The sequence below is a fragment of the Cucumis melo genome, chromosome 5 (genome assembly GCF_025177605.1).
Source record: "Cucumis melo cultivar AY chromosome 5, USDA_Cmelo_AY_1.0, whole genome shotgun sequence".
NCBI classification, from domain to species: Eukaryota; Viridiplantae; Streptophyta; class Magnoliopsida; order Cucurbitales; family Cucurbitaceae; genus Cucumis; species Cucumis melo.
In genome coordinates, this window is record NC_066861.1 from 8,477,600 (window position 1) to 8,493,434 (window position 15,835).

General features: G+C 37.2%; 1 long non-coding RNA gene across 1 annotated transcript; it reads left to right on the forward strand.

Annotated features, from left to right (window-relative positions):
* The first annotated feature begins 7,722 nt into the window (after positions 1 to 7,722).
* Positions 7,723 to 10,295, forward strand: LOC127149629 (uncharacterized). The gene is made up of 2 exons (XR_007821325.1): positions 7,723 to 8,390; positions 10,135 to 10,295. It is a non-coding gene; the product is annotated as an uncharacterized LOC127149629 (long non-coding RNA).
* The last annotated feature ends 5,540 nt before the right edge of the window (positions 10,296 to 15,835 follow it).

Genomic DNA, 15,835 nt, shown 5'->3' on the forward strand with positions numbered 1-15,835 from the left:
AGGATACGGAGAACTCAACAGCTTGTCCTGCCTCTGCCTAGACCACGCTTCTCAACCAAATAAGGATCGTTACTCTGAGCATCAATGATCCTTTGCCTCAAAGTCGGCTGTACCGTCAACTGGGCTAATTGCATAGTGACTACCCCCACTGACACTGCAATCTCAACCCTCTCAAGATCTCGATGCAATGGGGTCTGTCGGGTAATAAGTGCTGCTGAATGTGATACCTTTCTACTAAGAGCATCAGCTACCACATTTGCCTTGCTTGGATGATACAGTATCTCACAATCGTAATCCTTCACTAACTCAAGCCATTTTCGCTGTCTCATATTCAATTCCTTCTGAGTAAAGAAGTATTTCAAGCTCTTATGATCCATGAAGATCTGTATATTTTCACCATACAAGTAATGCCTCCATATCTTCAATGCAAAAACCACTGCTGCCAACTCTAAATCATGTGTAGGGTAATTCTGCTCATGACTCTTCAACTGACGAGAAGCATAAGCGACTACCTTACCTTGCTGCATCAATACACAACCCAAACCCTTCTTAGAAGCATCACTGTAAATCACAAAACTGCCTGAACCATCAAGTACAGTAAGAACCAGTGCAATAACTAGGTTTTGTTTAAGGTTCTGGAAACTGTCCTCACATGCCTTACTCCAAACAAAAGGAGCTCATTTCCTAGTCAACTGAGTAAGAGGAGTAGCTATACGAGAAAAGTTCTCCACAAACCGCCGGTAATAACCTGCTAAGCCCAGAAAGCTACGGACCTCACTGACTGTGGAAGGTCGGGGCCAACTGGTGACTGCCTCTATCTTAGCTGGATCCATAAAAACTCCAGCCTTAGACACCATATGGCCTAGAAAGGACACCTGTTTCAGCCAAAACTCGCATTTCGAGAACTTTGCATACAATTTATTATCCTGAAGGGTTTGCAGAACCATACGTAAATGTTCCTCATGCTCAGCCTCCATCTTGGAATATATCAAGATGTCATCAATAAACACGATCACAAAAGTGTCTAGGAACTCCCTAAACACTATGTTCATCAAGTCCATAAACACTGCCGGAGCATTCGTCAAACCAAAAGACATCACAATAAACTCATAATGTCCGTATCTGGAACGAAAGGCGGTCTTCGGTACATCACCATCCTTAATCCTCAGCTGATGATATCCCGATCGAAGATCAATCTTAGAGAACCCTGTAGCTCCCTGTAACTAGTCAAACAGGTCGTCGATCCTGGGCAAGGGATATCTGTTCTTAACGGTTACCTTGTTTAACTCCCTATAGTCAATGCATAGGCGCATTGATCCATCCTTCTTCTTAACAAATAAAACTGGCGCACCCCAAGGTGACACACTCGATCGAATGAAGCCCTTATCAAGCAATTCCTGTAACTGCACTTTCAGTTCTTTCAACTCTGCTGGGGCCATTCTGTACGAGGCTCTGGATATAGGAACCGTGCCCGACTCCAACTCTATGACAAACTCAACCTCTCTGTGAGGAGGTAACCCTGGAAGTTCTTCAGGAAAAACATCCGGATAGTCCCTCACCACTGGTTCTGATGACAGGGATACATCGACCTCTCTAGTATCCACCACGCTCGCTAAGATACTTCAAGTACCCTGACTGAGCAGTTTGCTGAGATTACCTGAGGCAACAACCTTGACCCTTCTCCCTTAAATTTAAAACTGGCCATCGAGGGAGGGTTAAATGCTACCTCCTTATAGGAACAATCTATGCTGGCATGGTTAGCGGCCAACCAATCCATACCCATAATTACATCAAAGTCGAGCATGTCCAGGACTAACAGCGTTACTTCAATCACATGGCCTGCTATCTCAATCTGGCATGCTTTCACCTTGTCCTTCGACAACATACACTCCCCAGAAGGAGTAGATACTGATAAAACATGGTGTAGGGGCTCTACCTCTAAGCGGGCATGCAACACAAATGCAGAAGAGATAAAAGAATGTGATGAACCCGAATCAAACAAAACTAAGGCGTAATGCCCCAATACTGGAAGCGTACCTGTCACCACCGTGTCTGCCCTCTCAGCCTCGGTCTTGTTGGTAGCAAAGACTTTACCCTGATGTGGAGCACCTGCTCTTTGATTCTGTGCATTCCCGGTAAGCCTCATCGGGCATCTGTCAGCTGTGTGCCCCTCTTGCCTACACTTAAAGCAAGTCCTGGTCCCAAATAAACAACGGGCCAGATGATGCTTCCCACAAGTGGTACACAATGGCTTCCCTCTGGCAGCTTCCCCTGCCTCAAAAGGTTTCTGCTGGAAGCGGCGAAACTCACCACCTGATCTGAAGTTCCGCTGTGGCACTGAAATAGGCTGCTGCTCAGCCTTCCTTTTCTGTCTGGAGGTCGAACCTCTACCTGCACCCTTGGACGAGTTAGCCCTCTCCTGTAAACTGAGATCCACTGCCATTCGCAGTGCATTGGCATGAGTGGTGGGTCGAAAGGCTCGAACCAAACCCTGGATGTCTAGCCTGAGGCCTCTAACAAATTTATCAGCTCTGGCTGCCTCAGTCGCTATCATCTCAGGAGCGAAGCGGGATAACTTGTCAAACTCCGCATCATACTGCTCTACTGTCATGTCGTCCTGCTCCAAGTTCAGGAACTCTTGCCGCTTGGCATCTCTCAAACTAGCAGAGAAGAATTTCGCATAGAAACTCTCCTTGAACTGTTGCCACGTGATCTGACCCACATCACCCCCTAACATTCTCTCCGTCGTCTCCCACCATGCAGTACCTTTGTCGGTCAACATGAAAATAGCGCACTGAACCTTCTGATCCTCAGGGCACTTCATATACCGAAATATAATCTCCAAAGAAGATAACCACAGCTGAGCCCTAGTGGGGTCCTTCAAAGACCCATCGAATGTCGTGGGATTATACTTCCTGAAATCCCTCAAGTGTTTGGCCTCTGCCGACAACTGATCTGACACGACCTGGGGCACAACTGGAACTGCAGCAGGAGCTGGCGGGGCAGGCTGCTGCTGCTCCCGCATCTGCATAATCAAATCCCTGAAACTCTGCTCTATAGCAGCGAGGTCCGCATGAGTAACTGGCGCAGCTGGGTCAGTGGCTTGGGCTACAGGCTGCACCTCAGGTTGAACATGTCCTGCTCCCCTTCCTCGGCCTCCTCGGCCACCCCTACGTGCACCTCTCCTTGGCGACATTTCCTAACAACCACCAATGATCCCTTTAGTCATATGTGATAATTAACTTCGCAGTTTAACTTAGGTAAGGTAATGCATATAGAGTTATACATATGATTTCATTAGAGCGTACCTGACGAGTGGCAAGGATCGTTTTAGCGATAAGGACACAAAAATACAGACTCACATCATAAGTCGATCTACAGAACCTAAAACTTGGCTCTGATACCAACTGTAACGACCCAACTTTCCGAACTAAGCTGAGGTCACTACTAAGTATTAAAACTCGACCACAAAACACAAAAACTCATAAAGGACCAGTTACAATTCATTAAAAACCTTTTACGATATTACAAAAGCAGTTTCGGACCCTATTTTAAATCACAGTCATGAGAGTTTCAAAATACAGTACTCAAATCATCAAACAAAAAATCACCAAACCAAATATTCCAAACATGACTCGATCCAACAAAGGAAATAACGAATAATAAAATACATCAGCGAAAGCAAAAAGGAAAACCAGACGCGTCCATATGGCCTTCACGCGTCCTTCTTGCCCCTCGTCGGTTTGTCCCTCGCTGTACCCTTACCTGAAAAGTTAAAGAGGAAAAAGGGTGAGTATAAAATATACCCAGTAAGGGACCCACTACTCGGCCCGTTAGGGAACAACAGTTAACTTCCTATTCAGGGGTACCCTACGTAAACAGTCTAGTGGTTCCGTAGAACGCACACATCAGTCTCGTGATCCCAAAAGATGCACGTATCAGTCTAGTGACCCCAAAGGATACACCTATCAGTCTAGTGATCCCGAAGGATGCACATATCAGTCTAGTGATCCTGAAGGATGCACGCATCAGTCTAGTGATCCCGAAGGATGCACAGACCAGTCTAGTGATCCCGAAGGATGCACGTATCAGTCTAGTGATCCCGAAGGATACACCTATCCGTTAGGTACACTACCCCATAGATGAAGCTAACCATTACCCCTCGGTCCATACTAAACCGTCTACAACAGTCACACTCCGAAAACATTCATATTACAAATTCGCTATAGGCTTCGCCAGTCAGATAGTATAGGTTTAAACAACTAAATCCTCAGTTGCTATATCTGTTTCCAATTCACACACCATTGTGATATTCCTTAGATCCAGTCAACTAGTCAAATCAGAATCGGACTCATAGTCCTTCCACGACATAACTCCATGATCAACATCCAGACAATAGACTACCACATACCTAACCTTAAGACTTTAAAGTCCATCGACATACAATTCTAGTTCACAACGTAGCCCATTAACATAACTACAATATACAGAATATCCAGGCATCGGTGTCTATCCGTAAACAACTCCTTACACCCGATGGCACACAAGCTACAATTAGCGATCACGTTACCTTTAATCAGACAAGAGCATAACAACGATACTTAATAGTCAAACATGCATCAATTCATTCAGTACAGTTACTAACGTGTAATCGCCTGTGGATTACTACGGTTCCAGCCTCGATCTGAGGTCCAATAGTAGGAAATCCCTTACCTGATACTTGGTTATGCCCCTTGATCGAGTCCATGCTCAACGGATCCACCTAAACAAAATCACAAGGGTTTTAAACGATGATACGTGTAAAAGTCATTTTTGAATGGTCCTAAGTAACATCCGTTGACTTACCCGAGAAAAAAGAGAGTTATCTCCAATTAAGCCTGCCGCGAAACCCGAGAACTTGAGCGTCAACTCCCTAATACCTTCAAGGAACGAAAGGTAGGACTATGTCTTACTCTAAAATCTAAACTCGAACCGGTTACAGCAACATTAGGAAATTCACCAAAATAATCCTTACCGAAGACTCACCGTGACCCGAAGTGGAGGAAGGAAGGCTTAGGTGGCTCGATGAACAGGGAGCTCGGCTTGGCTTGGAGGTGATCGGCTCGGCTCGGCTCGCAGCTTGGGTTGGTTAGTTCTCGGCTCGGCTCGGCTTGGATCGCAGCTCGGCTCGGCTTGGATCGCTGCTCGGCTCGGCTTGGATCGCAGCTTGGCTCGACTTGGCTTGCGACTCGCGGCGTGGCTCAATTCTCGGCTCGCGACTCGGCTCAGTCTTTGCGGATCAGATTGATAAGGGGTGGCTCGGGTCGGGTCGGTTGGTTGGCCCGATTCGAATCGCTTGAAGCCGGGGCAACCACGGTCGACTGGTTTTCCGGCGAACGACGGCGGTGGCTTTTCACGGACGACGCACGGAGGAGCGACGACCGACTGTTTCGTAGAGTGACAACGAGCGACGACAGATTCAACCTCGCGTCTCCGTGGTGGTCGCGGCTCTGACAGATCTGGAGGCCGACCAAAGTCGAAAGGGCTGGAGAGAGGAAGCTGTCGCACGCTGCTGTCGACGTTCGGCTGAGGAAGAGGCGACTACTGGCGCTGACGGAGAAGACAGTGGGGTTGTGTCGGGCGACGGTCGGGCGAGGAAGGAAGAGGGAGAAGACGGACGAATGCGGAAGAAGAAGAAGAAGAAGGCGGACGAGAGGGGGGTCGTGTCGGCGCGCGCGTTAGGGTTTTTTTTTAAAAAAATTATTATATATATATATTAAATTAAATAATAATAATAATATTTAATAATAATAATAATAATAATAATAATGTAATTAGTAATAATAATAATAACAACAATAATAATATAGTTAATAATAATAATAATGATAATAATAATAAAAATAATAATAATGCTATACTTAATAACAACAACAACAACAACAACAACAACAACAACAACAACAACAACAACAACAACAACAACAACAACAACAACAACAACAACAACAACAACAACAACAACAACAACAACAACATAATTAATAATAATAATAATATAATTTATATTATATTATTATTATTATTAATTTACACCATATTAAATAAAAAAAAATTCATACACTTCGATTTCTTTTTCTTCCTTCACCAAAACCAACAAAAAGAATTAACCCCCAAAAAGTTTAATTTCCCCGAAATTTACATAAAACGACAAAAATTTTACCTCAAAGTATTGGGGGCGTTACAGTTGTCTTTAAACCTTAGACACCTTTTGGACACTACTTGGTTGGTTTGGCACTTTAGTTGTTGCACTTGAGTACTTGGTTGCCATTTCGAGTCAACTTAGTTATACTTGTTTTAGCATAAAAATATATGTCCAATTAGATACAAACAATAAAAAAATATAATAAATGTTGTTTTAGTTCAACTTCTACTTTTTTTTTAATCGTAAATATATACTTTAACAAATTAAGTTATCTTAAATTACTACCCTCCTAGAGTAAGTTTTTTTTTTTTTTTGGCATCCATAACATGTTTGTAGTTTGGCTTCCTTAATTTTCTATTATATGGTTCACTACAGATATAGAATTAAAGGTAAAAAATTTGAAACTATGACAACAGATCTAAGATGACAAAATGAATTTTTTTGGTGTACACGACCATACTAAGCTTCAATTAATATAAAGTTATGGATGCTTGTAACCAAATTGAGAATTCAGTTGACATGTTAAGATGGATCAATGATAATTAGGTTTGAATTATTATTATTATTATGTATGTTTTAAAATACAGTAAAATGAGCTCTCTTATTTTCATATATAATAAAAAAATTACTTTTTACCTAATAGATTTCAATCTAGATTTACCGCAATCTATCCCTTAAAGTAAAATTTTCCTATTTTTGTAGATATTTTCAATTTTGCTATCTAAAAATTTTTCCTTATTTTTTATTACTTTGCCAAAAATTATCATTAAAACTAGCAAAATATATCCATTTAAATTATTTAAGCAAACAATTTTTTATTTTCATTTATAATAAATTTTAAACATTAAATGAGTTTAATAAAAAACAATTACTTTCTCGGAAATTGCTTCATATGAAAACTTTTTTTAGAAAAAAGCAGCCCATAACACCTCTTTTTTCATATTGCAAATATGAAAAATATGACAAGTAATTAGATATATCATACGACTATCAGATACCTTTTGAAGGGCTATCCGCTTTTAATTTGCTACTTTTGCAATTTAGAAAATGTAGTGACATAGATCCTGTTATCATAAATTTTTTTGTTGTTTTTGCAAATGCCCCTTTATTTTTTGTGCCAAATAAATCTTTAATTGTTTATACGGTACAATTCTTAAAATGACTTGATTACTATATTTGCAACATCTCCTGAATACATATAAAAGCTTCAATTAGAGGCGAAAAATTTTAAAATCTATTAAACATATTTTAAAGCTCCAAATTTTTTTAGATTGATTGTGAAAAATCATGGTGATTAATTATTTTAATTATAATAATTAATTATTTAAACCGTATTGATTGCTATTCAATATCATCCTATGATGAATTATTATTGTATTAATTAAAGATTACATGACCTCTTTACTTGATAATGCATTGAAAATATGAGTAAGGTATCATTTTCATTTATTAAAAAAAATTTGAAAATCATAGTTAATAAGGATATGTTTGGGCTAGGGTTTTAGAGGAAAAAAGGTTAGAAACAATTCGACCCAAGGTTATAGTAAATGGAGATTAGGGTTATCCTAATCCCCAAATAACCCTATCTTCTCCTATCTTTTCCTTTCGTACAACCCTACATTACCCTACGCAATATTACCCTACACAATGTTTGGCTGATTTCCCCATTCTCCTCTTCGGGTGATTTTCTTCCCTTTTCCTTTGATTTCTTCCTCATTTTTCGTTGACTTTTCCCTTTCCTCTCTGTTGTGAATCAAATGAAAGCAAATCTCGATTTCCTTCCTCCCATTTTCGATGTTCGGTCTGTTCTATTCGTCTTCAAATGGTCGTCGTACTACTCCCTCCGATTTTCTATCCCTGTCGTTGAAACATATTTTTGTTTTGTGACGGTTGCATTTCGGCGTTACCTCCAAAATGGTTCTTATCCTCTATCTGATGATTTTGTTGACTGGTTGCCACAAATGTGCGTTAGCACCCAAAACAATCCTTTCTCTCCATCTTTCCATTAATGGCTCTGCCTTTTTTACCCTCATAATTTTTTCGATGAACCTTGCCCTTTCCGACCCTTGTCGCTCCGAGAACGCATTCGCTGCACTTTTGTTTCGACCCAAGGGCATTTTAAATGACAGATGCTACACGAACTGAATGAACGAAAGCTGAGTAAGGAAATAGTGGAGCATGAAAGGGTCGCTGGTCAACAATGAAGGTATGTACAGCCGATGATGAGTTAATTGGCCGTCACTCTCTGATGCTTTTTTCATGCTTGTACTTTTTTTGGGTCTCGTCTACATTTCTTTTTCCATTGTCGGTGATGAGTTGTATGTTGGTCACTCTTTGATTTATATAAAGTTCGTTTTAAGTTTTTTTATAATTGTTGCATTGTGAATTTCTTTCGGTGTTCCTCACTTTGTGTTCCTCACATGTATGCCTTTCGATGTTCCTCACTATGTGATCCAATCTGTCCTCACCCGTATTCCATGTTATCTTTACTACATCTCCATTTTTCTTTTTTGTGATTCATTCGATTTATTCATTGCCCGATTATTATTTTAACAAACATTAGTATAGTTTTTTGTTCAACCTTTGCCTACTTTGTAATTAGATGGCTTCTTTGGTTACTACCTCATTTGTTCCACTTAGTTTTGTGTTTCCATTGTTGCATTCATTTGTGGTTACAACCTTCTGATTTATGATAACACTGTCTATTCCACTAGAATTCTATTTTTATGTCAACAATGTGATGCCTATTCTATATTTATGTTGAAAATTATGTAGATACCTAATTACCTGATTCTCCAAGATTAGGTCTTCAACTTTGACTATCACTTTTCGGTGTCACCCTCAATTGTCATATCTCCTATTTTATAGGATTCTTGTTGGTCTTTAATGCTTCCTTCCTTATTTATTATTATCTTCCCTTTACTATATATTTAGCCCTTGTTCCTTCTTGCATTCCATTCCCAAGTGTTAAGCCTTTTGTTGTATTTTCAATCCTCATTGGCATGTTCATCCACTGTCACCTTGTTATTTGTTTTTCACAAAATAATATGATATGACTTACTCTGTTTTCTCCCTATCAGTTTCCTCACTGTGTTTACTTGGGCTTTTTTATGGCTATTTCACCATTATTGTGTATTTCTACCATGCTCACTTATCATGTTAATTCATCCTCTTTATTTTGCAATTTTAGCCACTGTATTTTCATTCTTTACAACCCACTGACTTGTATGTTATCTCCTCGTTGCTCAATGTGTTTACTTAGGCTTTTTTATGGTTATTTCCCCATTATTGTGTGTCTACCATACTTAATTATCATGTTAACTTTCCCCTTAGTTTTGCAATTTTAGCCACTGAATTTTTATTCTTTACAACCCATTCACTTGTATGTTTTCTTCCTTTCGGTTTGCTCGTTGTGTTTACTTGCCCTTTTTTATGGCTACTTCACCATTATTGTGTATGTTTAGCATCTTTAATTAGCATGTTACCTTCTCCCTCAATTGGCTACTTTATCCACTATATTTTCATTCTTTACAACACACTCACATGTTTTATTTCTCCCTCTTGATTTTGTCACAATGCTTGCTTGCCCTTCTTTATGCCGCTGATGAAATTATTGTGTATGTTTACCATGTTTCCCATATTTCCGTAGCTGTTTTGAATGATCTTGGCTTTCTCACTCTCTTTGCTTGCTTTGCATTTAAATATGATGTTATCGAGTCCACCGCACAAAATTCTACCACAAATGCAATCTTCTTGAATGCCTTTATGGGAATTTCTTAACTCTGAAGCTACTTTCTTTCCCTTACATTATGTACTAACGCTTCTGTTATTTATTGTACTCTATGTATTTGTAAGGTTCTCTTTCGGTTAAGGTATGTTTAGTACGAGTTTTTTGTTCTTTTTCCATTACGTAATGTACTGACATAGAATATTTTGTTGTGTATTTTCAGGTTATAATGTTTAAACCATTCGTAAAAGATGTACTATGGTTATAGCTATGTACATTTAAAAAATCGTTCTATTTTGGTCTAGTTAATTGAGTTTTGTAATAAATTCCTTTGTTTCTTCCGTCTTTATGACTATTTATTAAACGCTAGCTATAATTTCCTTACTTCTTTCATTGCTTAATACTATGTGAAGAATAGTTTTGTTTATTGCTTAATTTGCATATTGCCTTAAGCATGTCATAGTAGAAGAAATCTAGCCTTTAATGTCGGTTTAAACCTAACATTAAAGGACTTTAATGTCACTTGGCGACCGACATCTTTGCGAGCGTTATTAAAGGTCTTTAATGTCGGTTGGGCCTTCATGTCGGATTATAATCAACATTAATGGCCTTTAATGTTGGTTATAAACCGACATCTTTGATAGTGTTATTGATGACCTTTAATGTCGGTTGGTCTTTAATGTCGGTTGGTCTTTAATGTCGGTGGAGAACCGACATTAAAGATATCTTTAATGTCATTTATGAACCGACATTGAAGATATCTTTAATGGCATTTTTACACCGACATTACAGATGTCTTTAATGTTGTTTTAAACCGACATTAAAGATGTTTTTAATGTCGTTTTGAAACCGACATTAAAGATACCTTTAATATCGGATTTAAACAATTTTTTATGACGGCAAAACCAACATTATTTGGCTCGAATTACGTCCGGAAATGTTCGTCATCATATATTGTAAAAACTAAAATAATTGCTTCCACGCTGGCTATAGAATGCCTACTACTCAATGGCAAACCTTATAACTCTTTCACCTAAATTGCACACAAGAATACCTGAAATTACAGCATACACTTCCATATAAAACTACAACAAATACACATCATCCAACACCTACATATAATCACATATCAATAAACACAACTATATTCAACACCATAAGACCAAGTACTCAAAATCTTCCAATATATCCACCTACATATAATCACATATCAAACAATGCATGTTATCCTCCATGACAACCAATAATAAACACATACAATGCATAAGATCAAACACCTAAAATTCCAGCATACACTTTTTCACATTTCCATATAAAACTACAACAAATACACATCATCCAACACCTACATATAATCACACTTCAATAAATACAACTATATTCAACACCATAAGACCAACTACTCCAAATCTTCCATTATATCCACCTACATATTTACATATCAAACAACGCATGTTGTCCTCCATGACAACTAATAATAAACACATATAATGCACAAGATCAAACACCTAAAATTCCAGCATACACTTTTCCACACTTCCATATAAAACTACAACAAATACTCATCATCCAACACCTACATATAATCACATATCAATAAACACAACTATATTCAACACCATAAGTCTACCTACTCCAAATCATCCAATATATCCACCTATATATATATATATATATATATATATATATATATATATATATATATATATATATATATATATATATATATATAATCACATATATCAAAAAACGCATGCTGCCCTCCATGGCAAACCAATAATAAACACCTACAATCAAGATCCAACTCCTAAAATACCAGCACACTTTTTCACACTTCCATATTCTACAACAAATACAATCATCCAACACCTAAAATACTAGCACACCTTTCCACACTTCCATATAGTACTACAACAAATACAATCATCCAACACCTATATATAATCACATATTTGAATAAACACACGTATGTAAGTGTTGGAATTTATGTCCTACACAATAAAGTGGTTATTGAGGACTTATTAGTGAAAATAGAATTTTATAATCTTAAAACCAATAAACTAAGGTCTAGAGGGTATCTAGTGTAGACTTGAACTTTATGTAGAGACATAAACTTGGATCAAGTTCGAGTATATAGCCCAAACAGTCTATAGTGAATGAAGAAGGTTGGGCGCCTTATTTTAGAATCGGTATGGATGCGGCTCACTCTGTAGTTAGTACAAACGAAGTGATTCTAAATTGTTCATGTAGAGAAATGGAAGTGGGGGCATCCTATGTAAAGAGTTTACATAAGACTGGAACCATGAAATAGTCATTTTTAAGTTATAACACCGTTGACTATATAAATTGACTATTTCGATTATGATGACCTAGGTAACTTAATCTTAATCCTGGGCTAACTATGAATTTCTGTTCAACCAATATTATCCTTAGATCTGCATAGGTGAGGGCAGCTCAATGGCGCTGGCCTAATTAGCCTTCCATTTTAGGGGTAAGACCGGGTGGATGGCTAGGAACATAGGGTGCAAGATGGAATTCACACCGACCTACTTTAAGGTTAGTAGATAAGTTGTTCTCTTAAGGACTGAATCCAAGTCTTAAATAAGGGATCCCACCCTCTTATTGGCCTGAGAGGGACTCGGTTTATAGGTTGGACCTTAAACCAAATGTTCAATAGTGGATCAGTGGGATTTAAGGAATAAGTAGTCTCAGGGGTAAAACGGTATTTTGACCTAGCTGAGGTTACGAACAACCTGTGAAGGATTAACTTACTGATCATGGATATATCAAATGGACAAAAATATATCTATAGTGAGGGGAGTGCAACTACGAGACTTTTGTGTAATGACTCGTTAGTTAACGGATGTTGATAGCTTGGTCTAAAAGGGTTTAGCCAGTTAATCTCTGATCGTTGCAACTCATGATCTATAGGTCCATTAGGTTCCCCTGCTAAGAACAACTTATTGGAATAACATTGTCAGAATTAGGTAGAGAGAGAAATCGACGAATATATGTGATATAGTCATTTGTTATACAGCTTTATAGTTTAAGTGTGATTTAAATATTAAAAATATAAATATGAATTTATATTTGGAAGCTCGGAATTGATGGAAAAAATCAAACTTCTAAAAAGTCAAAGTATTGATTTTTTACTTTTGAAAGTCAAACTTTGATCGACTTTATATTCAAATATGATTTGAATTTCAGAAAAATGAATGCAGACTCATGCTTGGGAAGTTGAAATTAGTCAAGACGGACAAAATGGTAAAAAGTCAAAAGGTTCACTTTTGACTTGAAAAAGTCAAAGTTTGACTTTGACATTAATGGTCAAATGACCATTTTGCCCATTTACCAAAGATTATTGGATAATCCCACCATCTCTTAGTGGGTCATGTGGAAGCATATGGTGATGACACCAAACCCACTAAGAGATAATGAAATGGTGATTAATTCCACTAAATGTTAGTGGAATGCTAATTGTTGAATTTTAATAAACTAAATTACATGCAATTTTGCATGTAATTAGTCTATTTAAGGGGTTGTTTTTCAACTTAAAAAACGATTTTTGCAATTTTGTTATTTTGAATTACAAAACAAACCTTTGTTCCCAAATTCTCATAAATTGCATTCATCTTTCTCCTCATATTTCCATCTCTTTCTCTAATTCCTTCAATTAACGGGTCCCACAACCCGATTCTTAGTCCGGAGAATAGCAGGTCAACTTTAGTGGTGGTCTCGGGTTCGTGAAGAAGAAAAATTACAGACGTCAGGAGTTTCAAAGGTAAAGAATTCTCTTTTAACCATAATTAGTGTAATTAGGGTAGTTCAAAGCATGTTAATCACTAAAATGTTTAATTGCATATAGAGTATTTTTTTATTATATTTCCGCTGCGTTTGTATGCTTTCCAACAGTAAGTGAAAACTCAAATTCTAAAAATAATATATAAGATCGTGATTAATAACAAATGTATATGTACAAAAGAAAGTTCTTCCACTAATTAAAGTATACGTACAAACCATCTAACAAACAACAATTAGTACGGGACTGCCTACCCTTCCAAAAACTATAAGACTGCTCGTTCCTACAAAAACTTAATTAAAAACTTCAAGCAGAAAAACCCGAAACCTGAAGTATTTATGAAAATCAACTACTAACTTAACTCGACCAAAAAAATCATTTAAAAGCTTACACAAATATGCTAACATAACCTACCCATTTGGTTCGAATCTCGTCAATCTCCTATTACCTATATGCACTTTTGGTATTGAACTACACACAGAGAGAAAAATATGGAAAGTATGAGTTTAGATCATAAATTGTAATATGTAAAAAGTGAAAGTAAAAACTTACAAGGCTAGTAATAGAAGTACTAGAATTATGCACTATCTCATGTATGTACTTTTGCACGTAGTACCTACACCCTACAGAATCTAATCGACGAGGGCACTACATGTATATAAATTGAATACAAGTTAATCTTATGTTTCATAAAAAATAATTATGTGTAAATGCAAATTACCTTTACAAGTCTCCATTTTGGAGTTGACCGATAACATTGTAGATCGTGTTTCGCTTGCCATGTCTTCAACCCTATAAATATTTTAAAACATTTGAAGACAATAAAGTGAAATAAGAAGTAATAAAGTGAATACACTTATACATATATGACTCCATGAATGTTTTCATTGACTTTACTCTGTAGAGAGTCCAAGACATAAACGTAATTTTCTCGAAGATCGATGACATGCAACATCCAATGAAAACTACAATAAGCAACATCTTCAATGTGAGTACACATTTAAGCTCAATGGAAAAAAATTAATGTGTTCCTCTTCTTTATTTACTTAGTATTATATGGAATTAGCACTTTTTGTTCCAAGTTAGCTGTTTCTAACTGGTTGGCTAAATTTCTGGATCGAAGATCACGATCCTTGATATGTGACAATATTTTTTATTGGTTAATGACAAAAAACTTCCTTGCATAGTCACATTTATCCCAAAGATATCTAAGTAAAAGCAACCATAGTTAAAATATGAGCAAACTAACTACAACAATGGTATTGAAGATAAAGATGAGAATAAGTTATCTTATACTTACGTAATGTACGCTAGTATACACATATAGCCGATTTTAACCATGTCGCAATAATGCAACAAATCTTCACGAGCTAAATAAATAAATTTGTCACTTCCAAATATTAGCTCGTTCATTGGGATGCGAATCATGTCTCCATCCTTCATGTTGTTCACGACATGTCTATTTAAAAGTTTAATGGTCCTGTTAATGTCAGTATAATTTGAAGAATACACGACATCCTTCCTTGTTGAATGCTCCTACCTTGTCCAAGGTTCTAAAAATTCAAAATACATCCACAAGTAAAATTAAAACTTAAATAGTAAAAAAAGAGACACACTTGTTTGTCATTGATCATAGAAACAAGCCGACAAGGTCATTCTATAATGTTATCCAATGCTTGATTTAAGGTCTCTATCTTTCTATTCACTGGATTGAGTATAGTCAAATTTTCTCCCGTAACCACGTCTACTAAAACTTTAACATTGGGACAACCAATGTTATCCTCAACTATCGTGGCTACTACAACGATATTATTAATGGATCCTATAGACAACTGGCATGGTGTTCCATTTACAAATATTAAAAGCATCGTTAAGAACAATTGATCCTATATCATTAAAAAATTATAAGTGACAACAAAGTCAATTACCTCCACTCCTTTGTTGCTAGGTGTGTTAACCAGATCCTCATCGACATCAAGATCTATGTTAATACTTCCAATGGATGACCTCGAGTGATTACTTCTCTTCTTGTCACTTTTGCATCTCGAGTCACCCTCTTCTTTATGACATATTTCAACTTAAGGAGTTATCATTTTCTCCTTCCCTTTTACTGTGTTGAAATATT